This window comes from Triturus cristatus, chromosome 1_2 (assembly GCF_964204655.1).
Source record: "Triturus cristatus chromosome 1_2, aTriCri1.1, whole genome shotgun sequence".
Lineage (NCBI taxonomy): Eukaryota > Metazoa > Chordata > Amphibia > Caudata > Salamandridae > Triturus > Triturus cristatus.
Genome location: NC_140580.1, coordinates 208,583,658 through 208,610,897, shown reverse-complemented (window position 1 = coordinate 208,610,897; position 27,240 = coordinate 208,583,658). Strand labels below are relative to the sequence as shown.

General features: G+C 46.2%; 1 protein-coding gene across 3 annotated transcripts in view; it reads left to right on the top strand.

Moving 5' to 3' along the window:
* CHST3 (carbohydrate sulfotransferase 3) overlaps window positions 1-27,240 on the top strand; it is a 345,814-nt gene that overhangs the window by 162,830 nt on the left and 155,744 nt on the right. The window lies entirely within an intron of this gene.

The following is a 27,240-nucleotide window of genomic DNA, read 5'->3' as shown; positions in this document are numbered from 1 at the left end:
GCACCAGCTTGCCAATGCCACGCTTATTGCCTTTACCAATGCTTGTTAGAATGGTGATTGTTTGATATATAATCTTTCCATTTCAAACAGATTGCCTCTGAGGGACAGTAACAATTCTATTAGAGCTGCATTTTTGGGAAACATGGCTTTAAAACTGCAAAGTCACAGTTGGCTAGCACTGTAATGAAGGAGACAGACTGGGCTCTCTTCGTGACACAAAGTGCACTCTCACATCTGTGGCTGCCCGAAACCATAACAAACGGCCTATTTTATAGGAGAGGAAAACCCACAGAGGTTACTTCTGCCCCACTACCATGATGAAGCTGGATGCTTGCCATTTTCACTTAGTCCTCACACAGAAGTTTATTTCAACCAACATCGGTGATGTGTCAATAAGTTAGAAATAGAAAAAACCCATTATACATGCAGTAGAAAAACACACATTGGCAATGAAAATCTACCCATCGCACACGGCCCGATTAAAAGTTCAGTTGTAACAGAAAATCCTTAAATTCGGGAGGAAATGTTAAATATGGTGGGACTCCATTGGTTTAATTTCCCCATCCTACACAGCATCAAGACTCAAGCAGAAGCTTCAGGCGGCCATTTTGTTGGAGAAATGCCCAGCTGGATGTAAAAACATGACAGTAAACTGCTCTGGCTTAATTGGTCACTAAAGCTGCATTTCAAAATGTCATATAGGATAAGGCTACAGAGATCTTTGTGTGGCCAGCAAATCTCGAGGGATAATAATGGTAAGTTAACTATGGCGGTTAAAGCACATGAAGAGATTGGTGCTTTGTCTAGTCACAGTTTTAACACATAAAGTATGATAGAAAGTTAATATGTCTCCTACAAAGCACATTGTCCTACATGCACATCACTGATTTTTTTTAAAACTCATCCTATGTAGCAAGGTGAGTGGGATGCCACTCTTCAAACGGAGACCCTTTTTTACTTGCAGTTCATAAATTGCAATCCTAATATAGCCCAGTGTGGGTTGAAAAGGCTTGAAGTTGTGCATGCAAGCTGCAAGGCATCGGATTAAACCCTTAATGCTGTTTTTGTCAATCTGTTGTGTTTTTTAGGGCTGCTAAAATGGTTCCTTTGAGTAGTAATAAAGCCCTATTAGTGCAGACAGTTCCAAGCACAGAATTAAGTTATATATTCTGACCTTGTTTTTCTCTCAACCATGCATTCTTAACATATACTGACTACCATTAAGGTTGATATGTGACTCCTACACCATGTAACCCTCATTGTCTTAAATACGACATGATATACATTGATTTACACACTAGTATGATTAATTATCAATGTAGAACATGTGCATGTGAAGTAAAATACTATGGGCCATATGTATCAAACTCAGAATTTGCGATTCTCAAATTGCGATTTTCTGCTAATCGCAATTTAAGAATCGCAAATCCCGATGTAAATAAAACTTTGCTAATATTTAGCGATTCTCAAATATTCGCAGAAAATTAATGCGAATACCTAAATTGCGATTCCTTAATTGCGAAATCGCAAATAAGGAATTGCAAATCTGCTAATCGGCAATTCAGGTGCAGCTTGATGACGTCACAACCAGGAAGTGTGACTGCCCATGCTGGACCTGATTCCCAGAAGCAGAGTGAGAGACTGGGAGGAGAGCTGAGGCACTAGTGCACTGCTACTGAGTGGGAGACATGAACACACAGGACAAGCAGCAGGTGGAGAATGCCAGGAAGAGAAAACAAAAGTTTAGCGAAAGGGAGCAGGAGGTGCTCATACAAGAGATGGTGGTGAGCCATTAGCTTCTCTTTGGCAAACAATCTCTGCGTGTGCCCGAGGCACGCAAACAGAAAATGTGGGCAGACATCCAGGAGAAGGTCAACACCATTGGTGTTACCCACCGCTGCGTAGAAGACATCAGGAAATGCTGTAACAACATGCGGCAGAGGTCTAAAGAAAAGGTGGCTGCAAGGCTGGCTGAGGCAAGAAAGACTGGTGGTGGGCCGTCCACTGCCACTGAATCCACGCCTTTGGAGGAGTTGGTTGAGGGCACCCTGCTGCTGGAGAGTGTGAGTGACGTGGCTGACCTTGAGAGCTCCGAAACCCCAAAATTCCAGACAAGGTAAGAAGCATGCCATCACACCCCTGATAAATCACCACATCACCTACACACCCAGGAAAGACCCAGGCACCAAACAGGAATGCAACTCCAGTGCATGCACACACAGCAATGCATTATGGGAGATGTAGTCACATGCACCAAACAGTGGAGCAGTGACACCCAGCAAGGTACAATCAGTCTGTGTGTATCAGGAAAGGCAAAATACAGACAGATAGGACCCATGTAACTCCAAACTGTTAAATTTATTGCATGACCAATGCGAGGCAGGACACCAAATTAATGTGTGCATTTACATTCACAGCACCACCAGAAACACAGGAACATATGGCAGGAGGGGAGGAGGCATCCCACAGCACAGAAAAGTCTGGGCAAGAGGAGGAGGTGGAAGGCAGCCCAGTGATCCCAGTTAAACGCAGATGGCACCTCGCAGTACCACCACTGCCACCACTGGAGGCAGATCCACTGGACACAGGTGTGGAGGAGCAGTAAGTCCATGGCCAGTGGGCCTCACTCCACACAGCACAGTCCCCTGCACGTCCCACTTCAGGAATGTCATCCATGCGCAGGGCACGGCCATCCTCAAGCTCAGCTGACGCAGGCGAGGACACGGTCTTTGGAGGGCTTGAGGGCAATATGCTGAAGGTACAGCGCCTGTAGGCAAAGACAATTAAATCAATGCAGCGTCAAATGAGGGCGGGCTTCATGTGCCTGACCGGTGCCCTGAAGGCACTGTGCACTGAGATGCGGGAAGACCGTGCAGCCAGGCGCAGGGATAGACAGCGCCTCCACACTCGCCTGGACATTTATACTAGGGCTGTAAACCGGCTGTCCTCTGCCACATCAGTGCTGGCATGTCGCTGTGTCAGCATGCAGCATGAGTTAGCACACTGCTGCAAGGATGTAGACAGGGGATTAGTGCAAGTAACATGTGCGGTGGACCAGCTGCGGGCAGCAGCCACTTGTGGCACAGGACCCCTCAGTTCACTGGAGGAGGATGGGCAATCAAGCAGGAGCAGCATGACTTCATCCATCCCACAGGACAGGCGTCGTAGTGCGTGTCAGGGTAGAGCTACCGATGCCTCAGGAGAGGGCAGTGGGAACCCTGAGCGAAGGGCAATGAGCCGTGCACGCAGACGGTGAAGAGCCCTGAGTGGTACATGGCAATGGGTGAGTTAACCCATTGCACACTGACTCATGTTTATGAAGGAGTATTGCACTGTGTGCTCAACATGTGCAAGACATTTAGACTAACATAGTGTGCACGTCAGGCTGTGTGATGGTAACTTTCCTGCACTTAAGGAAAAAAAAACACAGTTTTGCACCAATCTGTAGCATTGTGTCATCATTACTCACCTAGAAATAGTTTTGTGTGATCTCATCTCGCCTCTGGCGCCCGGCAGCCATGCCAATAACACTGGTTGTCCTGCATCTTGGAGCTGGCCCCTCATCTGATGAGTCTGAATCTGTGAGCTCCACTGGGGTGCCTTTCCTGGTGGCGATGTTGTGAAGCATGGCACACACAACCACGATTTTGCAACAGGTCTCGGGGCTGTACTGTAGTGCTCCTCCACTCTTGTGGAGGCAGTTGAAATGGCTCTTGAGTATTTCAAATGTCCTCTCAATGGAACAGCGGGTGGCTGTGTGGGCACTGTTGTACCTCCTCTCCCCAGCGGTGGTTGGATTCAGGTACGGAGTCAGGATGAAGTCACGGACATAATACGCGCTGTCACCTGCAGGATGAGAAGAATCAGGTTACATACTGTCCTGCCACTGCTGTACTTTACTGGTGTGTCCTTGTGACCAATGCATTTACCTAGTAGGGAGCCCTCACCAAACTCCCCATTTGTGAGTCGTCAGTGAACTCCACTGTGGCGAAAGATGAATGAGTCGTGGGTGCTTCCTGGGTATTTCGCAACTATGTCAGTGATGATATGTTTGGCATTGCACACTACCTGTATGTTCAGGGAATGGTAGGACTTGCGATTCCTGAACACATACTCATTCTGTGAGGGGGAATAGCGACATGGGTCCCATCTATGCAGCCAATTACGTGAGGGAATTGTGCTATCTGGTAGAACTCCTGCTTGGTCTGGTCTAGTGCCTGTTGTGTAATGGGGAGTTAGATGTGGGCAGACATCCAGGAGAAGGTCAACGCCATTGGTGTTACCCACCGCTGCGTAGAAGACATCAGGAAATGCTGTAACAACATGCGGCAGAGGTCTAAAGAAAAGGTGGCTGCAAGGCTGGCTGAGGCAAGAAAGACTGGTGGTGGGACGTCCACTGCCACTGAATCCACGCCTTTGGAGGAGTTGGTTGAGGACACCCTGCAGCCGGAGAGTGTGAGTGACGTGGCTGACCTTGAGAGCTCCGAAACCCCAAAATTCCAGACAAGGTAAGAAGCATGCCATCACACCCCTGATAAATCACCACATCACCTACACACCCAGGAAAGACCCAGGCACCAAACAGAAATGCAACTCCAGTGCATGCACACACAGCAATGCATTATGGGAGATGTAGTCACATGCACCAAACAGTGGAGCAGTGACACCCAGCAAGGTACAATCAGTCTGTTGTGTATCAGGAAAGGCAAAATACAGACAGATAGGACCCATGTAACTCCAAACTGTTAAATTTATTGCATGACCAATGCGAGGCAGGACACCAAATTAATGTGTGCATTTACATTCACAGCACCACCAGAAACACAGGAACATATGGCAGGAGAGGAGGATGCATCCCACAGCGCAGAAAAGTCTGGGCAAGAGGAGGAGGTGGAAGGCAGCCCAGTGATCTCAGTTAAACGCAGATGGCACCTCGCAGTACCACTACTGCCACCACTGGAGGCAGATCCACTGGACAGAGGTGTGGAGGAGCAGTAAGTCCATGGCCAGTGGGCCTCACTCCACACAGCACAGTCCACTGCACGTCCCGCTTCAGGAATGTCATCCATGCGCAGGGCACGGCCATCCTCAAGCTCAGCTGACGCAGGCGAGGACACGGTCTTTGGAGGGCTTGAGGGCAATATGCTGAAGGTACAGCGCCTGTAGGCAGCCTCTGTACCATTGCATCAAGGAACGCGTGGAAGAAGCGCGACAGTGCACTCTGAGAGACCCCTCCTGCTGTGGCTATCACCCCCTGAAAACTCCCTGATGCCAGTAAGTGCAGTGAGCAGAAGACCAGTACATGGGTGGGGATTGGTGTGTGTCCTGTGTGTGGGGTGTTCAAGTATGGGTTTGAGCTCCGCTATTAGGTCCAGGATGCTGTCTTCATCCAGCCTGTAGTTCACATGGATCTCCTCCACAGTCCGCTGGAACAGGGTAATGCGCGCTCTGAAGATCCTTTCCTAGCGTCGCCTTCTCTGTGCAGCAGCTCTGATTCGCAGCCTCCTGGGTATCACATACAGCCCAAGGCCGCTGGCATTGTGGGCCTCTTTAAATAGGTTGCACCTGGTTCCAACCTGCTCAGACTTGGTGGTAATTGCGATTGCCAAAATTGCGAATTGCTGAATTCACAGTTTGCGATTTTTTCATGCATTTCATTTTGTGATTTCGCAATTTGAAAACTCCTTATTTGCGATTTACGCATTTGGCGTGTCGCAGATTGTGAGTTTTCAAATATATTCGCAGAATCATTGCCTTGCAAAATAGCTAATCGCTAATTTTGCGATTGGCAATTTTGCACTCACGATGGCTCTCATACATAGGGATTCTCTGTTTTGCGATCTCAAACACCATTTTTTTGCGATTCGCAGTATTTGCGATCGCAAAACAGCTTCTTACATATGGCCCTATGTCATCATACAGTGTAAGGAGTAGCGCTATAAAAGAATTATATTAAAAAAATTGTTTATGCTAATTAAATTACTGGTGTAGCTGTTCATACAGGCCGATACATATGACATTCTTCCAGTGCATGCATGTCTCTTGTTTACAGGGATTGAAAAAAGTAAAAAGCCTGCCACAAAAGCTGTGTACCTTTATTTGCCTCTGTTGCATTGGCATATAGGTGATAGGGTCCAGATAGCTCCCAGCCAGTATCATACTTGATCAGAAGGGCTGATCGCAGATTAAATCCAGCCTTTGTGTTGAGCACTGCAGGAATTGGAAATATGAAAGCCCATTTACCACTTGCTCCTTGCTAATCTCAACAGAAGGCAGGCAGCTTACGGGTACTGTTAAATGTGCCCCAGTGCCAGCAAATTACATCGGACAAATTCACATATCTAACTGGACCTAGCCCAGATCCCGGATCCTGTGAATAATAGCTGCTGGATACTGGTTCCCCCTCATTTGCTGCCCTGTGTCTATGCTTCCAAATATATTTATTAAGCACACTTATCCAAAGACACATTTTAGCCACTTTGGGGCCTATGTACTAACGTTTTGCCAATGGCACAAATCGTCTTAAAGTGATTTACAAAATTGCAAAGTGATGCATTGGCACTTGCGCAACTATCATGGGCACTTACGCAACCATCAGAAACTCGAGGGCCAATTATTAAATAACTATGCACAACGTGTGCAGTTATCTAACCATTGCCATGTCATTGTTTCTATGTGGGCTCTATGAAGGCTATATTTTAATTCTTGGTTTTTTTGTGTTAATTTGCTACATTCAGTAGTTATAAATCATTGTCTCTTCTGAATCCAAACAGCCTCGGATGTAAAGACGCGTGGCTGCATCTCACGTAGATCCAATTACCGTTGTTAATGATGACGTACTCATCGGTTAGAGAGTTCCAACTGTAGAATGTAGAGGTGGGAGAGCCACTGAAAGCTCAAACCAGGCTCAAGTCTGAAGCCTTGCCTTAACTCAGTTCGAGGTCCTTTTGGATCCGCGAGCCCTTAATGAGCCTAACTTTCATATGGCTTCTGTCTGCCACCCTCATTCTACCCAGGATGTGGCATTGAGGCCAGTGCTGCTGTCTTCAGAACTGGGTTAACCAGGTTCAAGTGTCGGTGTTGGCTCAACATCCTGTGATTCTGGGCAAATCACTTGATCTCCCTGTCCCTAAAAAATGTATGTACACTTGTGTAATGTACCTGGTGCTTATGTAAAGTACTCCAATACCTTCGGGCCAAATATGTGCTGTACAAAAACTACCGAAAGATGCACAAAGAGGTGAAAACAAATTATTAACATAAAAAGGAGAGGCACATAGATGTCCATTTAGTTACTGATTTTTACAAAGTGAAACCAGAAAACCTTGATAAATTGTGGCTTCCCCGCTTAAATTGTGTGAGCTTAGCCAAATATTTTATTTCACCAAAGTTTCTTTTTTTTCATAATCCTAAAATAAAGCACTTTCAATCTGTGAGTTCAGAATACCAGCTGTACAAAAACCTATTGCTTTATTAGACTATATTGTTGCTCTATAATGCTCTTGGCCACGTACAGTGTTCACATGACAACTCTCTTGCCTTATAGTTCACTAATGCCTCTTACCCTAGTGTGGGTACAAGTGCAGGAATTGTCCTAAATCAAGAATTATCACTTTTAATAAGTACTACTCAGTGCAGTGCTATCATGTGATGTACTAATGTCAAAAGAAATATACTTTTTTTTAATTTTGAAGAGACTTTATCATATTTTATGTGATGTTTGTTGCATGATTTGTGTAGCAAACATTTTCGGGGCTGGCTTGTGCATGGGTTGTATGAGCCAAGCCAGACTCTTGGCTTTGCTCTGTTCTGGCTCAGCTCTCCCTTTTGATTTGTTGGTTCATCCTCCCCTATAAGAATGTACATATATTGACCAAGGCAGCGAGGCTATAAGTGGTAAAAGACTCAAAACTTTCCAGTCCTCTGCTGGTCGCCATTAGTGTCAATCATGCTAAATTCAGAAAAGAGCGAACTCAAAGACTTCTGGTGGGCATTAGGAAGAGTGTCAATCATGCTAAATTTAGTGCCAGTACCTTTTAAAAAACAACATATTTAATTCATTTTGACGTCATAAAAGAATAACAAAACAAAGACCAGTGATACAGTCACGTATACAGCACCAGGCGCATAGCTGTGGCACACATAGAAAATTAATGGAAAAAACATACAGCAGTACCTTGTACATATTTCAGAGAATAAGCAGCAACACGCAGTCATAAGAGTGTCCTCTGAGCCCTGTATGGAAGCACACATTAACCCCTTCTGTGCCACGCCCTTTCCCCCTCCTGTGCCGGGCGTTACATTAGCGGGCGGGGTTCATGACGAGATAGTCTCGTCATGGGCACAGCGCGACCGTGCTCCATGACGAGACTATCTCGTCATGGGCACAGAAGAGGTTAAGAGACAGGAGAACCAGAATCAGGGGAGTAGCAACAATGCAGGCATTCCGGTTTGTTGGTTTGCCCCATGCACCAGAGCTATTCAGGGGAGTAATAAATCCTATGCAAAATTCTAAATTGGATCAGGCGGAGGCGCATGGAGATCGTTAACTCGGGCGGGGCCATCTTCACCTCTACCCATTCATCATCATTGAGGACACCAACATCCTCCTCTCATCTGGCCCTGAGTGTCAGTAAGGGGTCGGAGGTGATAACCCCAAGTGTTCTATATAGACAGGAAATACCATGTACACCTAATTAATCAGTAACCTGTTTACACTCAAAAGGGCTAAATTCAGTGGGGGCAGCGAGCTGTGCCTTGTATTTATCAAGGGCGTGCCTTAGCTGCAGTTATTTGTTGAATTAGGAGCTATATAATCTAAACTCCCCCGCTAACTCCTCGAACGATTTCATGTGTCCACCAACCCAGACGTCTCCAAGTGTGGAGATGCTGATAAAATCCCACGTGCCGAAGCCAGCCAATTTGTCAGACTCGGACAGCCAGGTGCTATGTCACAGAGGAGTCGCTCCTGTGAGCTTGTCCTACCACTTCATATGATGGAGGGCCGAACACCAACATTGCAGCGGAAAGCGACTGACCAGCGGCAGAGTGTGGGGTGGGCTGCTATACAATAATGAAGTAACCTATAGGGGCGGAGCAGTGCCATTTAGAGCCTATCAGCCTGGAACCAACCGTTAATGTTAATGAGTTTAGATGCCCAGTAATATAGTTTCACATCTGCCCAGCCCCTACCTGCCTCATACTGGTAGCATCATCATTTAACAAAGGATACCCTAGGAGTCTTCTCTGCCCTCAAGATACTGAAGACTCTAGGCCCTCGAGGTCCGCAACAAAGGCAGGCACAACTGGTATGGATAGTGCTGGAGGACGTACAGGAACCTGGGAAGGGCCCTCGTTTTGAAGAGGGCTCCCCTGCCTGCAATCAGAAGGGGAAGTTTCAACCATTCCCCCATGTTTCTCCGCGTTCTGTCCACCTGCGGGGCAACATTGAGCTCCCAATAGTGATGTTTAGTGAGAACCACTGTCATGCCCAGATGCCAAAAGTGGTCTGTCGCCACTTGCAGCTCGGTACTGAGATATACTCCCAGAGGCGTCTCCCACATGGGGCACCATGACTGACTTCCCTCAGTTTACTTTAAGGCCAGAGGCATCACCATAGAGCTTGAGTATTTCCATAAGACATGGGAGCATCTCTCCAGGGTTCCACAGGAAAAAAGCATGTCATCAGCAGATAGTGACACACATTCCTACGTGCCCTCTCCCCACATGAAGCCGCCGAGCTTTGCATCTAGTCGCACAAGTTCAGCATGTGGCTCTATCACAAGGGCAAACATGAGGGAGTAAACGGGGCATCCCTGCCTCGTGCCGCACTTGATGGGGAACTTGTGTGATAGGGCCCCATTCACCCTGACCCGAGCCCACAGATCAGAGTAGAGGTGGGAGACCCATCCGCGACAGCACGGGCCGAATTGCATCTTCTCGTGCACTGTCCAAAAGAAAGGCCAGTGCACTGAGTCAAATGCTTGCTCCAAGTCAACTAGGAGCAGCGCTACTCCCTCTCAAAGTTCGTCCAGGTGGGCCAGCGCCAGATGGAGGCATGGGAAGCAATGCCTGGTGCTCCCCTAGACATAAATCCTTTCTGGTCTGTGCAGGACCATGGAGCAGATCACAGCGGGAAGATGTGTGGCCAGGACTATAGCCAAAATGTTCACCTTTATATTAATGAGAGAAATGTGTCGATATGAACAACACTCCACTTGCCAAGCTGCAATATAACCCCAATAGTTGCCTCACAGCGGGTCTTGTGGGAGTTCCCTTCTATCGTAGGCATCTCCGTACAGTGCCAGGATGTGAGTAAACAGTATGAATGAGTATTGTTTGTATAGTTGACAATATGACCTGTTGAAGTTCCTCCACCTTAAGCGGCAAATCGAGGTCAGCACTCTGTTGCGCTGAGCATGTGGACGGGCAGTTCACGGAGAAGAGGGTTTGCTCACTCAGGAGCACCTGGCTCCCAAGAGGCATACAGGGCTTGAAGGTGGTAAACAAACTTGTGGGCCTCTCTCAGCTTGCCCAACTTGTCCCCGACCCTGGAAATTAAGCTGACTCAAAGCCTCTAAGCCCAGCAATTTCTGCTTAAGGGTCACATGGGCCTGTGCCAGGTCTCCTAGGTCTGCAGGTGTTGGAGCAACAATGGACCTCCACTCCATGTCTTCAATATCATCCTCCAATTGCACCAGCTTTGCCTCCCGGTGCCTATTACGTTTGCCGAAAAGTGCAAAGGCCTTGCCCCTAAGAACCGTTTTAAATGCCTTCCACATGGTGGTAGGGGAGGAGACCGTGCCTTTGTTAAACTATCATGGTTTAATAGCAAGTTGTGAGCTATCAAACCGTGGATATCCTCTGCGAATTTAATGTCCAACAGCCACTAGGCGTTCAATTGACATATACCCCGCTCAACCATGCGGGGTTTTCCCACTGTCAGTGGTATTGGGGAATGGTCTGAGAGCCCCCTGGGCAAAATTTGAGTCTGTGCGGAATATCCCAGCACCAATGAGGGCAATAATAAATAATCCAGGTGGGAGGATGTACCATTGGAAGAGGAATGAAAGGTGTACTGTCGTTACATCCAGTATTGCCACAGTCACACATTTACCAGACCCAACACCAAGGTCCAGTCCCTCAGGCGTATGGAGCGGGTTGCCTTCTGACCAGAGGTGGTATCCCACTCAGGGTCTATCACTGGTCCAGTCCCTCAGGCGTATGGAGCGGGTTGCCTTCTGACCAGAGGTGGTATCCCACTCAGGGTCCATCACGACATTGAAGTCCCCCCTCCACTAAGGTAAAGCCTGCTTCCAGAGTGTCGCCAAGCAGTCGAGTGGGCACATAGATATTCTCCAGCACCCAGGGTCGACCCTCCAACATTCCTTGTATGACCACAAACTGCCCCAGCAGGTCCGTGTGTACTGTGTGCACTACTAAGGGAAAGGACTTATGAAAAGCGATCGCAGCGTTCATGGATCCCCTCATGAACCCTTAGTGGTAAACCCTGGCGTAGCCATGCCGCTGCAGAAAAGTGCAGTTTGTGCCCAATAGTTGGGTTTCCTAGAAAAGGAGCACTGCATGGCGGTGGCATTTGGCATACACCAGGACCACCCACCCCCGTTTGATCCTGTCATTAAGACCATTTACAAGCCAACTAAGTACAGTATGCTCCCCTGGTGAGACCGCTGCTATGGGTTCAGCCTTCATGACAGTTGTAATGTGAAAATGTAGCCCTAGGGGGTACACTGGTGCAGGGTCACCCTCTCGTCCACGGGTCCGAAGAATAACAAAAGAGAGATCGGCACTGGAGTGAAGTAAAACAAACCAAGTTTATTAAATACTCATAAGTGGGACCACGTCCAAACAACACCCTAAAGTGATGTGGGAGGAAGTTCCTTGAATACAAAAACCATCACCCTTATATACTGTTTGTGGCAATAAAATCGCATGGGAAAGAAAACTGGAAGAAACAAGTTTAGGCACGGAAATAGCTATAGGCAAACAAGAGCAGATGGGTGACCAGGTGGACAGGAGATGAGGAGTGGGAGTAAGGAATGTTTATGGCGGCAATAAGCAATCATTTGATAACATCTAAGACCAGGTGCACCGGCAGCTGCAGCCCCCCCCCAGCACGTACACTAGATTGACCATGTTCTAGAGGTCAGCTAAAGTTGAGGACACAGGCTGTCTTTTGGGCCTGATTTGTCAGAGATATGTCGCTTTTTATATAATATATCCCAACAGAATTTTTCTAAAAAAATAGCCTAACTGTTTTGCATCTTCCCAAGCCTGAACTGTATTTATCAGGATTGTCGCTGTAGTAGTCCGACGAGATACCTCTCTAGCGCTGTCCTTCAATTTGTCTTTATCTTCACTAGACAGAGTCAAACGAGTCTGTTGCATGTGTCGCTTATCTTTGTCCTTATCTTCTGAGGAGGGCACTCGGAACGGGGGATTTATACGGGGGCGGGGGTCGCTCTGATAAGATACAAACATCCTGGGGCATATTAAGTATTGGATAGACGGGACGTCTAATAGGGTACTGGCTATTTATTTGCAATCAACATTCTCTATCTTCCTTTTCTATTCCTTCCTGCATTTCTTTGTCTCTTAATTCAACACATTTCTGATATATCGTTTTCCGCTGTTCTTTCTTTGCTATAGCTTCCGCTTTCTTCACTCTCTCTCGCAATTTCTTATCCCATATGTGCAAACTATCAAACATATCCTGCCTACTCTTTCTTTTAAACAAACACTGTTCCACACACTGAACCTTTTTAAAATCAAATGACCCACTCACTGGCCACTGTAGATGAGATTCTTTCTTTGTGTATTTGTTCCACAATGAGCCATACATTATGGGACAAATACCATATTTTATATACATATCTCTATTCGGCGTCCCTTCAGGAGGAGCCGGCTGACTTTGTTCCAAACCATTTCCTGCACTGCACCAGCAGCACCACTTACGAAGCTCACTAAAAACAGGCATGTTTAACAAATATATGTAAAATGTTACTATTCAAACAAACTTCAGAAGGAGAAAAATCCCCACAATACCTGCCTTAAGTCTTTGCAAAGAATGAATACCAAAACCAAACCAAACAATCAAGAGTGCTGCATCAGCGACCTTACCAAACAGAAGTCTTCAACTCCCACCTGCCGATCTCTGGTCGACCTAATGGTCACTACAAATTTGTCAAAGAAGCCCCAGTCGAGACCGGCCACCCCCTAAAATCAGGAAAACCGGAAAGTTCACGTCGGCTGCAAAGACAAAGGTCTTCTCATGCAGTGCGCGTCCTCAGTGATAAATTCAATCTTCCGTCGAGAACACTCCTTCGGACAGCAACGTCTCCGATGGGGCCCCAGGTGCTGAGCGCTAATTGTGAGTGGGACCATGTCCAAACAACACCCTAAAGTGTTGTGAGATGAAGTTCCTTGAATACAAAAACCATCACCCTTATATACTGTTTGTGGCAATATAATCGCATGGGAAAGAAAACTGAAAGAAACAAGTTTAAGCACCGAAATAGCTATAGGCAAACAAGAGCAGATGGCTGACCAGGTGGACAGGAGATGAGGAGGGGGAGTAAGGAATGTTTATGGCGGCAATAAGCAATCATTTGATAACATCTAAGACCAGGTGCACTGGCAGCTGCAGCCCCCCCAGCACGCACACTAGATTGACCATGTCAGAGAGGTCAGCTAAAGTTGAGGACACAGGCTGGGTGAAAAGGTGAACAACAGAGAGCAATGAACATGACAGAAACAAAATGCATGTGACAGTCAAAATGGCTGCCGCTTATGCTAACATAGAATTTACACTTTTCCACAGTAATAGTATGAGGCACCCATCAGGGGCTCAATAGGGGCTCAGTGATACACTTGCATCAAGGTCAATGGTGCAACCTAAGAACAAGAACTTACAAACCACATAATCCGCAACCAGCAATGTGTCTCCCTCCCAAACCTAGCGTCCTCCCTACACCCCCTCCCTAGAAGCATCTGTTGTCCTAATTAGTACAAAAGGTTAAACTTCCCAATCAAAACTTAACAGAACAATCAGAAGTATCCAGTCGCCCGTATGATGGATAACATTTCTTGACAGCGGTCTCCAAAGGAGGAAGCATTAACCTACTACATTGCACTACTGGTATGAGGAAAGAAAAAAAGATAAAGACCCCAGAGAGACAACCCAAAGGAGAGGGCCCTCCCCCACACCCCCGCTGGGGGAGCCAACCAGGTCAACCATCAAGTTCACTCTACCCAACCCTGCAGGCCCAATGCAGTGGGCACGGTACATAGGCCATAATCAGCTTGGCATAACCAATGTCAATTAGGGAGTAGGTAGATCAAGAATAAGGCAGAGTTTCAGAGGATCTGAAGAGGGCAGGTGTATCAGAGAGGTTCACCTCCTCTCCTGCTGCTGTCAAAGTCTCCTCTTCAAAGGATGGGATTGCCGAGGTACGTCCCCCACTGTGCCTGGACTGAGGCCTCTGGGATCGGGTACACCTCTTCCGGGGTGTAAGAGGAGGGCGAGGTGGAGGTGGCTCCCCAGGCTCCGGATTTGCCTGGCCTGCGAATCCTGTCAGATGCAGCAGCCTGCTGATTCCGAGCCTCATGAAGGATCATGTCTCTCTCCCAGTGATTGAGCAAATGCGCTATCACCGGACAGGGGGGCCTGCCGGAAGCCTCTACGTCAAGGCTCGGTGTGCCCACTCCCCTACAAAACAATGGGACAGTTTGTCGACTAGGACCCAAGACCTGAACCAATCCTCCAAGAGTTCACTCATCCCAGCGCCCTCAACCCCCTCCAGAAGTCCGACGAGGTGTAGTTTGTTTCACCTGGAGCAATTGTCGGCGTCCTCTGCCATCTCATCTAGTACAGCAACTATGGACAGAGACTTGGAGAACTTGCGTTTAAGCATTGCTACATTTCCTTCGGTCACAGAAATCCATGCTTCCCTCTTGGTCACTCTCTCCACAACCTTGCTCAAGTCCTGACGCAGAAGGGAGAGGTTGATGCGGACGCCATCTACCTTAGATTCCAATGCCTCCCTAGAATCTTGAATTGCATGGAGGATAGCTGTCAGGTCCTGAAGGGGCTGGCACAGATCCACTGCTGCCCCCCTGGGTGTCGGTGGCTGGTGTCGTAAACTGGTCTATTTTAGTCTGGACAGCCTTCGGCTGAGGGGGCCTATCATGTCCCGTGGCAGGTAGGAGACAGCAGAGTGTAGAAGGGTCCAGTGCCCTAGGGGAGTCGGCCAGCTTACCTCAGGGCAGCATGGGCAGTCTGCTCCCTGATCTTACGTCTCTCTAGGAGAACGTCACAGCTGTCCGTAATGGAGTTACAAAGTGAGAGATGGCATGGAATCGACCCGCTTACCCCAGGGCAGGACGAGCAGTTGGTGACTTCGGGAGGCTTCCCGATGGAGCCCACATGCTTATCATTGTGGATTACTATTCCAGGTATCAAAAAGTAGAGATTGTTTCAACTAGTGCTGCATCCGAAGACGTCCCAAAAATGGAGAAGCTGATGAACACTCGTGGTTTAATTGGTGAGATCCACATGGATAATGGGCCCCCATCAGCGGAAATGAGTGGGCTGAATACCTTCGCACCAGAGCTACCAAACACCATTGCATCACGCGCCAATGGCCCCGTGCCAACGGAGAGGTAGAGCGCCTGGTGAGAACCCTAACGAAGGTAATCCACATTGCAGTAGCTGAAAATACCAACATTGAGCGATCCATCTATAACTTCCTACGAGAATACCGTCTCACACCACACTCTACAACGGCATCGCCCCAAGCAAGCTGTGCACTGGACAGACATTGACAGACACTATTCTCCATAATCCTGCGTGGGCAGATCAATCGAACCTCCCAAATCGCTCTGAGGCCAGACAAGCTTACAACAATGAAAATGCTCCATGGAAACGGCGAGTCAAACGAGCCACCTTTCGACTCGGAGACCGCCAATCAGGGGGCAAGATCCGCCTACCTTTCGAGATAAAAAAATCAAAAAAGGCACTTTGCCAGACTTCTTTGTCCAAATAAAGTCTTTTTTATTTAGATTTTTATCTTTCGAGTTCGACCCCTGGACTGCCACTTAGTTCAAGGGCACTTTGGTGACTACCATAAGGGGAGCAGAGAGTGTTACCAGAAATGTGTCTCAATTTAAAAGGGCCCCTCATCTCCACTTCCAGGACTAGAAGAGTGCGATGCTCTGGAGGACAGATCAGCGGATGGCATTCCCGATGTCGAGGAAGAGTTCGGTAGTGCCCCATGAGACTGTCAGTCCATGGGGTACCCCTGCGACCTCTGACCACATCTTCTCCAAGTGCTGTCCAGGCATCCGGTGCATTGAGCCAAACAGCATCCAGTATTCCGGACATTGAGGGAGGGGGATTTTGGGACAATACCCCTAGGGCATGACTATTGCTGATTTTGTCCGACGCTCACGTCAGACTAGCAATGAATAGCCTGTGCAAAAGGGGCATAGTCAGTTTAAGAGACCTCGACCAGATCACCACCGTGTGTGTCTCCATTTATTGAAGTTGCCGCGCCAATAACAATTCGTGATTTCCGGTGTGCTATCTCTGGCTTCTCCCCCATTAGCGCAGTTAGCTTTGTTTGTGTGCCACTCTGGTGCATTGCGCTCCATTTCAGTCAAAAAAAGCTTGAACTGAGTGAGGTGTAAATATCCGTCAGTCTCACCTTAATGGGCTGTTATCTTCAGTCTCGGCCAAAGCCCATTCAGTTACTGAACTGTTAAATAGCTGGACAGTTTCCCTGGCTTTAGTGCCAAACAGCGTATGTATGTGCTGTCTCGGCACATAGTGCCCCAACTATCTGAACTTTTCTCCCCTGCTAGGCATCCTCATTAATGCTCACAGATGTTCAAATGCAGCTCGATGTGTTCGGCACCAACTGCCGCGATCTCGTCAGCACATGCAAGTCACAGGCATCGGGCCGTTGTGGAGGTGGGCGTGCTAACACATTAACAGGGAGCGCCGAGCCAAAGACAAGCCAAGGGCCTGGCGCGTGCGCGAGCCGAGCTCTGAAAATATGTACTAAGTGTTTCATAGTATAAACATCAAGTAAAATACGATAAAGCCTCTTCAAAATTCAATAAAGCGACGCTTATGAGGCACATTATAGCAGTGCACCTAGAAGTATGTATCATAAATGATAGTTTTGTACAACTGGGAGTCTGAATCCATATATTTGAAAGTTCTTTTTGCACGATAATGAAGAAAAAAAGTTTTGGTGAAATAAAATATTTTCCTAACTTCACTTATTTTCAGCAGGGATGCTGCGATTTATCTAGGTTTTCTGGTTTTACTTTGTACAAGTTAGTGGGAAATGCGGATCTATTTGCCATTCCTTATGTTAAAGCTTTCTTTTTACCTCTTACTTCAATTGTTCTGCAGTTTTTAAATACTGCGAGAACACGAAACAATGCCCGAGCGCTTTAAATGAGCACCAGTTACATTACACAAGATCACATGCATTGTTTAAAGGCATTGGGAGAATAAGTGATTTGCCCAGAATCACAGTACGTTGAGCCGACGCTGAGAATATAACTGGAAACCCAGTTCCACAGTCAGCAGCTCTGACCTAATGGCAGATCGTGAGTAGAGGGCGGGAGGGAGGCAGGCAGAAGCTCGAGTTGATTTGGGCTTGAGGTTCAACAGGACCTCGAGCTGAGCCAGAGCCAGGCTTTAGGTTCAAGCCTGGCTCGAGCGAGCAGTGGCTCGCCCATCTCTAGGCCGTTGGGTGGTTAAAATTAAAGCCTTATTAAAACACATCGATGATTACCCATATTGTTTGAGGTACTTCGAATCACCCTGCTTGTATCCGCAAGCCCTAGATTGATTACAAGTAGACTTTCCTTTTCCACTCCTAGTATTCACTTGGATTATCGTTTCCGCTTTTTAGCTCAGGCCCTGCTCCTCAAGGCATCCAAGGAAAAAGGCAGTTTGTCAGATAAATGGTAAGACCTACAAAGCCTTCATGAGCTAATGTTCAAAATGGAAGCAGCCAAGGAAAGGCAAGTCAACTAAGGTGAACAGGAATTAGGCCAGGCTCACAGATGGTTTACTGGTTCACAAAAAAGAGCAATGGATTGCATCTTGCTTTGTAGTGTATTAAAAAGTTGCATTTATTTAGTGCTTCGTACCCCATTGTGGGGGACCGAAGCGCGTTAATTTAAAGTTAGAACGCACGTCGCGGGGGAGAGCTTGGATGGCAGGCTGTGGTATGTGCGAAGATGCCTACCTGGGATCATTTTATGCTAGTCCTGATCCAAACAGGACTAAAGCAGTTTATCTCAGCGCTGATTACAAGTGGGCCAAAAAAAGGCGACTTCTCGACCACACTTATTAAATCCCAGTACTCCAGGGTGCAGTACTCACTGGGTTCAATATGACCTCAAGTTTCAAATTATTTCTTCGAGAATTAGGTATGACGTGTAATTTGGTACTTTGTTCAATAAATTCCACCTTTATCTGAAGATACAGCATGTTTCCACCAGGTACATTTCTACAGATTGGACCTGTGGAAATTCACATGGGGAATACGTGTGGGTGTAGTATTAAAAGTAAATCACACATATTTCCTATACATGTGCAAAAAGGTATTCGCACAGGGGCAGAAATTTAGCAGCCCACTTGTAATCAGTGACTTATTGGGCAATTTGCTGAAATATGTGAGATGCCATTGGACTTGTGCTATAGCCGGTAATCATGCATTTCACATAGCTGAATCAAATGAGAGACAGCAACACCATTTAAAATAGTTATGGACTGGGATATTGCATAATAATGGTTAAGAATTGTATCAAACAATTAATTTTGAGAAACATAGCAATATTTGTAATCGTGCCAGGTTGCACGATTCTGCTGTGAGCGTTCATCTGTCTATCATAGAGAGTGGATGCTAATGGTGGCACGCGGGCGGCTTTTGGAGACAAAAGGGCCCATGTTTGTCATAGGTAGAAGATATAAATGTTTTTCAGTTGTGTTATGACAGAGATTATATAAGTCCGCCTAAATACATTTTGCCAGAGAGCATGCTGCACATGATTCTTCTTTTGGCCCCATTATGCTTTCCTGCATATTGTGCACTCTACATTGACTGTGTGAATTGACAATGATGCACATTTTCCTCCATGTCAATTTCCTTTGATGAATAACCCCTCTGCGCTCTAATAACACTGCTATGCTTGGCGCAAAGGAAACGTGCTGTTATTTATTTATAACTAAATACTACAGCTAGCCTGCTTTTTAGCATTTTCCAATTCGTCAGGTAAGGAAAATCAGGTACATGGAGGTCAAGAGACATGCTGGTGGGCACATAATTTGTGCATGCTGGTGGGCACATAATTTGTGCATGCTGGTGGGCACATAATTTAGGCAAGAGGGGCAAAGCTAATTAGTTACAGTATAACCTCTCGATCACATCGGAAGGACCACTGGCAGCAATACTTTTAATCGAATTTCCATTTTTTCATCTACTGATTATTTTTGGCTGGCTTCCTAGGTACTGAAGACGTGGCCATCATCTGCGACTTTGAGCCATGAGGGCTTGTTTGCGCATGAGCCTGTTATGTGCTCTGGGCATGACTCATTTAGATTTTCTTGAGGATTGAACGCTGCCAATTTGCACGTCTTTGGATTCGTTTCTGAAGTTGGAGTGACTTACACCGTTGAATGATGGCTCAGTGAGTTGCACTTTGGGCGCCTCAAACATGGTGTTATATGGAATAAGAGTTTGAATCCCAGCATGGGGGACTCAGCCTTCTATCTTACCAAGTGCAAAAATAACAATTGATGGACAGAATGCAGAACAATGTCATACATTCACCCCAGTACAGAGATCTGGGCCTAAATCCATCGTTTTTTTGCTCACCATGCCATTCCAGTTTGAACCCAGCCATATGCAAATCAGTCTTGACCCTGTGCCCCATGGGAACAGTCCAGCCCGAACTGCCAAGCCAGGTCCTCCCTGGACTGGAAACAAGCATCCTAGGACCGGTTTCGGGCTTTCAGCCCTCGTCAGCCAGGATAGCTTGATTCCAGTGGCATGGAGAGCAAGGGACTCACGTCTGAGCATACCCTTCCCACTCGGGGTGACAAATGCAAAAATAACAATTGATGGACAGAATGCAGAACAATGTCATACATTCACCCCAGTACAGAGATCTGGGCCTAAATCCATCGTTTTTTTGCTCACCATGCCATTCCAGTTTGAACCCAGCCATATGCAAATCAGTCTTGACCCTGTGCCCCATGGGAACAGTCCAGCCCGAACTGCCAAGCCAGGTCCTCCCTGGACTGGAAACAAGCATCCTAGGACCGGTTTCGGGCTTTCAGCCCTCGTCAGCCAGGATAGCTTGATTCCAGTGGCATAGAGAGCAAGGGACTCACGTCTGAGCATACCCTTCCCACTCGGGGTGACAAATGCAAAAATAACAATTGATGGACAGAATGCAGAACAATGTCATACATTCACCCCAGTACAGAGATCTGGGCCTAAATCCATCGTTTTTTTGCTCACCATGCCATTCCAGTTTGAACCCAGCCATATGCAAATCAGTCTTGACCCTGTGCCCCATGGGAACAGTCCAGCCCGAAATGCCAAGCCAGGTCCTCCCTGGACTGGAAACAAGCATCCTAGGACCGGTTTCGGGCTTTCAGCCCTCGTCAGCCAGGATAGCTTGATTCCAGTGGCATAGAGAGCAAGGGACTCACGTCTGAGCATACCCTTCCCACTCGGTTGTAACGCTTCTATCTTACCAAGGGCAGAGATTGGGTACCATTAAACTAGGTAACTGTAACATCCGTTAAAATTACAGAGGAGTGGTATGAAATGGAAAGTAGAAATCAAGGTTTATTGTTATTGATATTAAGCTTACATGGCTTTATCAATGGCTCACAAACTGCAGGGACTGCTAGCGCAAGTCCTCAACGAGGAGCCTCGTGTGGTCTAGAATGCCCGTTCTAATCTAATAAGTAGGGCCTATTTTAGCTCCTCTAAACTATGTTTAGGTCTAGCCAGGACACAGTCTTAGCTGTTTTGAGACCCTATGTTTTCCAAAAAACTCATAATAAAAACACATACATATATGTGTACACTGAGGGGCTTTTGGTCAGCCTTCTTCATCCATTAGTTTGTTCGAATGTCATTCACATTGGCTTCCACCGACCACAGTATAGAGGATGGAGCAGTGGGTCATCCCACTTCAGCCGTAGTCTTTCTTCACTGTGAATGATGGCATATGGATTTTGCATGTGCACCTCCACCTAAAAAGTAGCCCCCTCAGTGTCAGGACTGGTAGGTCAATCTCTGCTTTAATTTCAGCTTTCATTGCATGTTTTTTTTAATTGAGTTGTGCAATGTTTTTTTCTTAATTTTTTTATTTTTACAAATGTGTTCATGTAACTTTTAGAATGAGCCATTTTTACTTTCTATTACTTGTACATATTTAGTGTTTATCGCATATATTTGCAAAAATAGTATTTAAAAAAAAAATGCAGGAATGCCGAGTCCAGATCTTCCTACTTTGCTAATGCTTGTTCAGTTTAGAGCAGAGGTTTGCGGATATTGCATTACTGCCATTTAATACATTGATTAGTACTATCTCAGGGAATGGGGTAAGCACATTGCTCATATCTTACCAGGGTCAGTGCAAGGATTTGATGTCCCTAGGCGTAGCAGTGTTTTCCTGTCCCCTAAGCATGAGGGAAATCACGAGTAGAGGATGCCCCAAAAAATGGGAGAAAGTCTGGACCCTGTGGGAAAAGTATAGAAGTTAATGAACATGGGAGCCGTGGAATTGTTAAAATTGAAAGGATTAATGCTCAAGTTGATTGGCTATGAATCGTGAGATTTAATTGTTTGTAATGGTATTACTCCCCAAACTAAGGATGCCCTATTTCAACCTATATTGATAATGTATATCAATGTGTATCAAGCAACTGGTTAATAAAAAGAATAAAAAAAAAAAAAAGCCTGAGGGATATGTTTTCTTCTTGTAGGAAGAATCGGGTCAAACAAAATCTATGCTGTGGGTTTAGAATGAAAGAAAAATAAAATTGCATCTCTTGTCCAGGAAAACATCATTAAAATTAACTAAAACATGTTGCTGAGAAGAAGGTCGCCGATGTTTAAAGATATGCTGCCTTAATCCATGCTTTAGCTGATGGCGGGATATGAACTGGGGCATCAAAGATCTCAATGCCGAAGATGTGTTTAACGTATCCCAGCCAGGGAATTTTTTTCAGCATTACACAGAGTCAGGCAGTGCCTAAGGATATGCTTTGAAAAAACTAGTTTGAGTGTTGTCCGTTTTTTAACTCATAATAACAGGCGAGCCGGGCCTATGCAGTCTTCCCCAGTCCACCCCAGAGTGACAAAAAGAAGTCGAAGAGCGTTGAGGGACCATCAAAAGCCTCCTAAGGAAGCTATTCTCAATAACCTGTAGTTTGGAGTGTTACTGTAGCCCCAAACTCCAGCCCCATAGGTGGCTATTGAAACACATTTTGTTTTATACATGATTGTCAATTCCCTGGCAGACTTCTGGCCTAATTTGGCTTTAAAAAAAAAAAGCTTTGACTGCTCTATATGTTTGCTGCCCCCTACAGTTCGGAGAGGGTCCCATTTTAAATGAGAGTTAAAAAGAATCCCCAAATAACAACAACTTGATACCGAGGTTTCCTTGCCTATTAAAAGTTTTGGTACTGGTTTAGTTTGGGCCACAGACCATAATGTAAGATTTCTTGTAATTTACTTTCAGATTTAGGGGGGGACATAAGTTACGCAAAGGCATCAAGCACCTTCTGCAGACTGTTTGCTGTCCTTGCTGTCCTTGCTGGAAGGACAGCATCGTCTGCATATAGGAGCATGGGAATAAAATGACTACCCATTCTCGGATAATCTAATTTCTTTTGGAGCAGGTGTGTCTCAAGACCATTTATATAGACAAGGACCAGAAAAGGGGACAAGATACATCGCGGGCCGACACCCTCAGTTGAGACTAGTTGAGTGTGTACTGTCACCTCCTGGGCCATGGCATATTTTAACCATAGTGTTCTGATGGAGTCTTTGAAGAAGGGTAACTAAAGGTTCCTCCACCCTCATGTCCCCCATCATGTTCCACAGTTGGCCATGATTAACAGTGTCAAACGCACTCATCGATCCATGAAAGACAGTTGTAATGAGCACTTCATGGACTTGGTGTGCTTGCTAACAATTAGCGATAAGTTGAGGCATTGTTCTACCGTCCCCAAACCCTGTCTAAAACCAAACTTGATCTTCAAAAGTATATTGTTTTTTCAAGGGTCCAACCTTGCTAAAAGAACCCTGCCCAAAACTTTGATCTTTGCGTCAATTGAAGAAATCAACCTATAACATACAGGATCATTCCTATCTCCTTTTTTGAAGATTGGGACCATGATAGTGAGGATGCGAGGAATGGGCCAATGAGAGCTGCTCTAAAGATGTTGGTGAGCAATAGAGCCCAAAGGGCAGGGTTATGTCAAGAGGGACTCAGTCTGGTCCAGGTGCTTTCCTACGTTTGCCTTGATAAATAGCCGCCTCCGCCTCCACCTCCTTCACTGAAATTGATTGACTGAACTGGGAGGCCTGTGCCATGTCAGTAAGCAAATCAGTATCCCTTTCCTCAGGGTTGATCACCTTATTGGAAGATTTGTGAGACATGTGAAACCCATGATGTCCCTGAAATCACTAAGTCAATTTTGGAGGAAGGACCCTCTGTTAACAGTTGGCGTTTTACAATGCCCCACAATGTCCTTGTATCTTTTAGACTGCTGGCGGGTGCTAGATCCGAACATACTTAATTTATAAGTTCTTCCTTTATAGTTTCAATTACATCTTTATAGCTTTACCGGGCTGTGATAACTATTTCTCTATTTCTTTGGACAGCGTGGAGAGCTGTCTTTAATTGTTTCTGAGCTGTGGTACAAAAACGCTGTACGGGGGAAACGGAGGTAATGCTGTTAACCATTACCTCAGATTAAATGGCTAGGCACATTGACTCAAAGTCCCTGGCTAGGGTAACGGGCATACAATCGACTGAAAAACATCTATTAATTAGGTCAAATTTTCCCTCATGATTTTCACTTCGTAGGCCTGCAGTTTAACCCGCTCCCATTTTAATCTAAGGCCATTTTTTGAACAATGCTCAATAGGAGCGACAAAAGGTTTTGGGTCCCCTGACCAAGATTTTATGTTTAAGTGGGCTACTAAGGAGTTGTGGTCACTAGCACAGTTTATAGTTACTCTAAAATTAGTACCCAAACTACTATATTTATTAGTTATCAGCATAAAATCAATTGTGCTTGACTTGGCCCCTCCCGTAAAGGTGGAATAGTGGGACTAAGTATCTTTTACACAATCAGACATGAGAAACAACCTTTACAACACAGTCATTACATCGCACTACCTTTACAACGCAGTCATTACAAAGCAACATCCTTTACATCGCATGCCATTACAACGCAGCCATTACATCGCATGTCACTACAACGCATGTCATTACAACGCATGTCACTACAATGCATGCCATTACAATGCAATATAATGTAAGTAATGGGGAATAGTAATTTTTACCCCTACCCTATCCAACACTTACCCTACTGTTGCACTCACTAGAGTGAGAATAGTAATTTTTACCCCTACACTATCCAACACTTACCCTACTGTTGCACTCAGTGGAGTGGGAATAGTAATTGTTACCCCTACAGTATCCAACACTTACCCTACTGTTGCCCTAGAAGTAATGTGCGTTGTACTGGTATGTGTTGTACTGGTATGCGTTGTACTGGTATGCGTTGTACTGGTATGCGTTGTACTGGTATGCGTTGTAATGGAATGTGTTGTAAATGTAGTATCTAAAAATGCATTGTGATGGCATGCGGTGTAAAATCATGTGTTGTAATGGATGTTGCGATGTAAAAACTGCGTTGTAAAGGCATGCGTTGTAAATGTTTGCATTGTATCATCATACATTCATCAGACATGAAAACTAGGTCATTTTAGATAACAATATTAGTTAAAGAGTCTTAATAATACGAATGTCTGAGTGAGTTAATAGCTGTCCCACCTTACTTTTCACACCACACACCCTTGTTAAACCCACAAACCGAACAACTGAAATCCCCTCCCCTTCCCAGAGAATACAAGATTAATTTTAGATGTTGCATGTATAATCGCCTCGTTCCGCATATTAGCGACTTCTGTATTTCGTTGATCGAATATATTGTGGTCGAAATTCACGATCAAAATATCCACCATACTCAAACCAGAAAACAGTAACAATTGGAACCAAGGTCCTGACCTGACTTTTACCTTGTTACATTTAAGGGGAATCAAAAAAGCCAAACCACCCATCGCCCTCCCTTGGGATAAGGGGGTCGCAGGATTACAATAAGAACCATACCCATTTTTGTGAAAATCACTTAAGGACCAGGTCTCCTGAAAACAAATCAACTCAAGACCTGACACAAAACACAGCCATTCCTCATTCCAGAGTTTCGTGCCAATCCCGCAATGTTTCAAGACAACATGGTAAAGGGCAAATCAGAGACTCCTGTCAATGAAGCAACACTACCAAGTAATCCCTGGACTTTTGGACTTTCAGAATTCTCCGTGTGGACAGGAGTTCCCCCCCAAAGCAACACCAAAGTCCACTATTACATGGTTTGAAGGGGAGTTTATTTGCGCATGAACCGATGGCAGTCAATTGTTCATGTCCATGTTTAAAACAGAAAAACGGTTAGTGAGTGGTAACCAAGGGGGAAACCCCCTCCAGGCGTCTAGTCGTCCCGCTTCCTCCACTGTTACCATCGCTGCGCACCTTTACCTTAGAATCACCACTGACAACTTTCTTTGGTGCCTGAAAAGGTCGCAGTTTATTTATCACGTCAATATTTAATTTCTTACATACAATACATTTTGTTCTCCATTTCAAAGGTTCGTGGTCATTGCGTCATTTGCTGCCCATGTTGTACATGTCGTTTCTTTTCATCTATAGTCCTTTGCAAATTCTTTCTCTTGCATTATGGACCCAGCTTCCTCTATTTCATTTCCTGGGAGGGGAGGGGCCCCTTTTTCTCTGGGTTTCCGATTTGCGGGTCTAGGCTTCAGCTTGCTACCAATTTGGAGGGGGTCCGTCTGGACCTACCCGGGCTGCAAGTGCCGTCCCGCTCGCCCTGTAAACCTTTTGTGGGGCCCTCCCTTTTCCCAAGGGATCCCTGCCGTCTAAGGCATCCCAAGGACCTTACTTGGGCATCTACTCTACCTTTCCTGAGGCTGAGTCCTTGCCATCTTCTCCCTAGGTACCCCTGCCGTGAGGCATCCCAAGGGTCCTGCGGGAGCATCACCTTTCTTCTTTTTATGGCGGCACGCCGCCCCTTGGTTCCCTCGGTGCCCCTGCCGTGAGGCATCTCAAGGACACTGGGAGAGTCTTCTATCTATCTTCTAGTACATTTCTCTTTCTACTGGCTTCCTCGTGCTTGTCCCGCTACCCATGTTCCCCTTACGGCTGCGACGCCCGTGCTCCAGGTGTGGGTGGGTGGGATTCCTTTAGTTCTTCCTGCGAGGGAGGGAAATGTGTTTTCTTCGGGCCGTTGCCGCTTCTTATCCTCCTCCTCGCATTTCCTCCCATTTCCTCCCTCGCCCCCTCATTGGGGGGGGAAGGAGCTTGCCTTGTTTAAATTAGGGCCAATCCGATCCTGGCCCCCCGTCGTGTTGGCCGGTCGTGTTGGCCGGCATGTTGCTGTGGGCAGAGGGCGGGGCTCCCGCCTCCGGAGGGCGTTCTACCCAGGCCCTTATTGGTCCAGCTTCGCCTTCCCGGCCTGGGTCCAAACCCCCTCCAGGCGTCTAGTCGTCCCGCTTCCTCCACTGTTACCATCGCTGCGCACCTTTACCTTAGAATCACCACTGACAACTTTCTTTGGTGCCTGAAAAGGTCGCAGTTTATTTATCACGTCAATATTTAATTTCTTACATACAATACATTTTGTTCTCCATTTCAAAGGTTCGTGGTCATTGCGTCATTTGCTGCCCATGTTGTACATGTCGTTTCTTTTCATCTATAGTCCTTTGCAAATTCTTTCTCTTGCATTATGGACCCAGCTTCCTCTATTTCATTTCCTGGGAGGGGAGGGGCCCCTTTTTTCTCTGGGTTTCCGATTTGCGGGTCTAGGCT